Raw genomic sequence first — 6,038 nt, 5'->3', positions numbered from 1 at the left:
ATTGTAAATAAGAATTTGTTCTAAACTGACTTACCTAGTTAAATTAAAAATGTGAACATTTATAGACAAATCCTTAGCAAATTTGTTCATGTTTGAATGCTTTTGGAATCTAGTGTCTAGCAAACAGCCTATGCAATACACAGTTAATGGAATGAAGTGGATTCAATTTTTGTAATATGAATCCACACTTCAACATAGTCTTGTTGAGCAGTTACTGTACCAGCACTTATACACTTAAAATAATGTCAATACACAAAAACACTAGAATTGCTCCACTGGTTGGAACCAGAACAAATAGAAACACATACTGAACTATTGGCAATGGTTATAACCTAATTCCCTATGAAATTGTTAATGCCACAAAGGCTAGAGCATGCACTCGCTCTTTTGCACAATCAATTATTTAATCTGTTTACTATGCAATATTAGTAAACACAAAACTGAAAAATGACTGTGAGAAAATGGTTATGACGTCTACATTATGATTGTTGTTCAGATTTCATGGCAAGGTAGGGGTATTGTAAATGACCTATACAATTAGCAACAGAACTTCTGTACCCAGTGACTAGGACAGCCATCAATTTGGCTTTACAGACAAATCAAAAACTGTAATATTTCCTTTTTGTATACTGTACACAGCCTAAAATCATTAAGTCTGAATCCACTCTTAGGAACTTTTATGTACTAAGTGATTTCTATTTCATTCATGTTGCATTAGCCTTCTCTTCAGCTTGGATAGGTATCAAAGTAACATTTGTGTTACATTTAAAGCTTCCCTTTACAATTGCCTTTGTATTAACTTGGCTGCGTTTACACAGGCAGACCATTTCAGATCTTTTGCCACTAATTGGCCTTTTGACCAATCAGATCAGCCCTTTTGTTTGATTGCATTACACAGCCAATATTAAGGTTTGTCCTACATTGGTGTTGTATTGCGGGGTACTACTTGAGCAATATGTCTCCTGCATGTTAGATAGTATCACACACATGTTGCTACTGTGAAATGCCAATTGTTTTGTTTGTTGCACTGCAGAGATAACATAATATCTGAAAACATCTTGACACGACATGCATTAGTGTGGGAGCTGGTGAAGCCTCTTAGGCCATCACAATGTAGCTTACAAAATAACCATGTAATGATGTTGTCTATTACTTACCTTAACAGGGTGACATCCCTTCAGGGGCTAAAATAAGCATTATTAATGAGCAAGCAAGCAAATGTTTGTATAATCCACAACTCAGGACCCCATTCAATCAAAATCAGGGTAAAGGACATTTCCTTCACACAGTAACAGTTTTTCAAGAACCATGCATCTTCTGTGTATAACTGTACCTTATGAGCTAACATGGTTCTGAGGGGGGAAAAAATCCCCCTTATATTACATAGCCTAACTATTGGACTGAAATGAGTTTCAGAACCCAAACTGGTGTTATATAAAAGCATAGGTCATTTATCATTTTTGTATTTTTACTTCTGGAATTTGTTATTGGATTTTGGAACCTTTAAAATAATACATGCACACAATCCGATAACTCACCCCAAGTGATGCTGATTTCGCTTGGTAAAAGGTAGGCCTAGTACACTCGAAGGTTAATTGTCTAGCTGTTTGTTACTTTTCACAGTAGTGCTAAATGGCTCTTGGTATGTATCCTGTTTCAGAAGAGCAAGAGTGATGAGTCATCTTTTAAGGATCTGAATTTAGTTTATCACTGTCACTGTTTTTTTGGTGGTCATTTCATTTCATTGGGTTGTGTTGTGTTGGTAACAAGGTCACGCTCGGAAATGTCAGTTTTGTTGGTTGACTGATGTTTGGGTATCTGAGAGGTAAAAACATTATCGCACCTGTTTGTAAGGCTGTTCAAAAAATATATGATTTACCCACGATAAATGTTTTCATTTGGATATAGATGCTTTTTCTCAAGGTCTGAATAAACCAAGTGGATACTCTCCATGTGAAAAAAACATTTTGTTTGTATCAAACTCCAGTGGGTTATGTTAATTAGTCTTTCATGTTGTCTCCCATTTTACTTAATTACCACATAAATACAAAGTATTGTAGCAGACAGCAACAGTGCAACTCCCCTCTGGGTCTCAAAGCCCATAGGCAAACTTTCTAATCACTGTTCCAAAACGGTAACCCACTTGGGGGGGAATCGTAACAGGCCTACTTAGGTCAAGGGTTGTTACACTATTCCCTCCGTTCGGGAAAAGCGTGTACCCTGGCTTCAACATAACAAGTCCCTCACGTGTATACGCAACGCTGATAGACTCATCCCACTTCTGATCACAATGTAGGGAGCAACAACAGCCCAGAGGCAAACTTGCTAACCATGGCTCCAATACAGTTAACCCACTTTGAAGAGATCATAACGGACCTACCTAGGCAAGGGTTGTAGTATTTTCAGTGCTTGACTTCAGCAGGTGCTCGTCGGAGCTGAGTTATGAAAAAAATATTATACTGCTTGAGCTCCTCTTTCTCTTATAGAATATTAGCTCAAAAGTATTGTGGAGCTCCTGCACCTAAATATAAGCAGTCCTGACACCCAAAATGAATACCGAAACCTATTTCCGTCCGAGTCAAGCACTGAGTATTTTATATATTTCATGATGAAGGAAAAAGGAAACCGCACACTGCTCTTGATAGTATCACTGATATTTAAAAAACCTCTGACGAATGCCGTGTGGCCGATACGTAAGCTTATTAAATATCAGTGATACTATCAAGAGCAGTGTGCGGTTTCCTTTTTCCTTCATCTTGTTCAGTTGTTGCCATGCACCTGAAAATAAGATTGCTCAGATGTGCGAGTGCCTTTTGAATATTATATATTTCATGATGGAAAAATATATAAAATAAGTCTAGCTCCCTCAGTCAGCACCTGGCAGCAGTCCTAGATATGTAGCTGGACCATGTATCAGAGGGATCGAGCACTGGTTTGTACTCTAATGATTTAGAGTATAATCCAAACAGGGCAGATAACAGAGTTATGTTCATTTGCAATGCAAATGGTATATTATGATTGGTTTTGCTGAAACTACACTGTTGATATGGAGTATTTTTAGGATAGACACAAATTAATGGTCGTGATACAGCAACTGATTGCACGACATGAACAAACAAGATTGATAGTGTTAACCAAGTAAAGTATGGTGCAAACTGCTTTTATCTGTCAATGCACCATGCATAACTGTCCAAATCAAACCTAGGTGGTACCTGGAGAAGGCTAGGCCTGCTATGTTGGTCAGGTGGGCATTTGAATTAAATCATTGAGTAGTTCATTGTCTGTGCCTCCTGCTCTGTTTGACGCAAATACTGTCCCGACATTCTAAACTCTCACTCAACTCCTCCCCAAATATTGCTAGCTATCGGTGGTAGCTAGCAAAAAGGCGGGGAAAATGTGCTTGCCAAAGTGTATTGGTTTACAAATTCATCATGGCCCATAACGTTAGTATTAAAGGTAAAATAAAGTGCAAGTAAAGTTTTCTTTTGATATAGCTAGGTAATTTAGTTGCTACAAACATTATTCCTACTTGTGAATTTTTACTCGGTCAATTTTGTGGCAAAGTCACAATTCTATCAATGCTAGCTAACGTTATAGCTGCTAGTTAGCTTTGGCAAAAAACTCTAGCAAAGCTATAAGTTAGCTTTAGTCAGCTATCTAGTGGTGCATGTTTACTCAATATTTCAGTTTTTCAAATGACATTTTCCTTGTTAAAGACTACACTTTCATTCTGTTTTGCAAACTTGGTGATGGTCTATGCCAATGCAAGAGTCAACAGGACAACGGTGTTGTGGTCATTTATCTACAACGCTGAATGCCGCACCATCCTACTAGAAAAATCTTATTCTGAAGAAGAAAAAAACTGTTGTAAAGGTGAGACTAGTTAACGCAGGTGTTCTTTCAAACGGACCCAGCTACCTGCTCAGGACAGCAGCACTGAAACGAGGCCCATAGTAAGGGTTCTCTCTCATTGGCCATTGTGGATGTTATTGTTCCATGTTCTTTTGATCATTCCAGCAAATGTTGTTTTTCCTTTACAGTTACTTTTCACAAAGATGCTATACAGTTGCTTGTTAATTAACTCAATGTTCTCCCCTTGCTAGTGTTCTGCAGAGCCGGTGGTTGTACACCCATCCAATACAGCCATAGAGCTGGAAAGGAGGATCGAAGAGATGAGGAGAAACGAGGCTTCGCCGGAGAGGTTCAACGTGAGTGTCTATCAGTAGCTAGTACCCCGACTGAAAGAAACCAATATCACACGAAGGTAAACACCATATGTTGATATGCTACTCTGTTTGAGTCAAAACTGAAGCCTTTTACACTTAGCATATTCTTAAGCATTTATCTGAATGACCGATGGTGTATTGTTTTCAGTAGAGGCTTTATGACCTACAAAGCAGAACCCATACAAACACACTGAATTGGTTACCTTTAGATTTTCCTAATATCTTTGGCTGCATTGAGGCCTCACCTATATAACATGACATGTCTAATTCTTTATAAAAAGTTTAGGAGGACAGGAGAAAGGCCGAACGGAGCGTGGCAACCCTGCTGGTCAAAAACCAAAAGCAGTTATTCAGCTCATATTACCGACTTGTCGGGCCAGTGGGATAGATTCACGTCACTTTAATGAACCAGAAGTGTGTCTCCTATGAATCTCACTAGGGGGAGACATTGCACTTCTTCTGACTCTTGCTATTGTAACCAGTGCCTGCAACCGGGTTCAGGTTATCAGTCAACCTACCAGGAGAGTTACAAACAGACAGGAATGAAATATATTGATCACATTTTTATTAATGCTGCAGAAATTAGCTTGAAAGCAGTATCCAACCCTGGATATAGTAACCATAACACAGACACTGGACAGAGGAACTCTGCCTAGAAGGCCAACATCCCAGAGTCGCCTCTTCACTGTTGACATGGAGACACGTCTGTTTCTCAAATTAGACACTCTAATGTACTTGTCCTCTTGTTCAGTTGTGCACCAGGGCCTCTCACTCCTCTTTCTATTCTGGTTAGAGCCAGTTTGCGCTGTTCTGTGAAGGGAGTTGTACACAGCGTTGTACGAGATCTTCAGTTTCTTGGCAATTTCTCACATGGAATAGCCTTCATTTCTCAGAACAAGAATAGACCGACGAGTTTCAGAATAAAGTCCTTTGTTTCCTGCCATTTTGAGCCTCTAAACGAACCCACAAATGCTGATGCTCCAGATACTCAACTAGCCTATAGAAGGCCAGTTTTATTGCTTCTTTTATCAGGACAACAGTTTTCAGCTGTGCTAACATAATTGCAAAAGGGTTTTCTAATGATCAATTAGTATTTTAAAATGATAAACTTGGATTAGCTAACACAACGTGCCATTGGAACACAGGAGTGATGGTTGCTGATAATGGGCCTCTGTACGCCTATGTAGATATTCCATAAAAAATCTGCCGTTTCCAGCTACAATAGACATTTACAACATTAACAGTCTACACTGTATTTCTGATCAATTTGATGTTATTTTAATGGACAAAAAAATGTGCTTTTCTTTCAAAAACAAGGACATTTGTTGAGGTAAAAGGAAAAGGAATGGCAAATAAGTCTGGCTGCACAACCGATTTGGCAAAGGTATTGCAAATTGAGAAATCATGTGACTAAACTCAATAAAAAGAAGAAGAAACTACACTATGAAACAAAGATAAATGAGATAAAGAATGATAGTAAAAAGCTTTTGGAGCACCTTAAATGACATTTTGGGAAAAAAGGCAAACTCAGCTCCATCATTCATTGAACAGATGGCTCATTCATCACAAAACCAACTGATATTGCCAACTACTTTAATTCTTTTTTAATTGGCAAGATAAGCAAACTTAGTCATGACATGTCAGCAACTAACACTGACACTACACATCCAAGTATATCTGACCAAATTATGAAAGACAAGCATTGAATTCCATAAAGTGAGTGTGGAAGTGCAGAATATTTTTTTTTAATCAACAATGACAAGCCACCGGGGTCTGACAACTTGGAGGGAAAAAGACTGAGGATATTAAAGC

This window comes from Salvelinus namaycush, chromosome 24, assembly GCF_016432855.1.
Source record: "Salvelinus namaycush isolate Seneca chromosome 24, SaNama_1.0, whole genome shotgun sequence".
NCBI classification, from domain to species: Eukaryota; Metazoa; Chordata; class Actinopteri; order Salmoniformes; family Salmonidae; genus Salvelinus; species Salvelinus namaycush.
The sequence above is the reverse complement of the archived record's forward strand: the minus strand, read 5'-3'. Positions refer to the sequence as shown.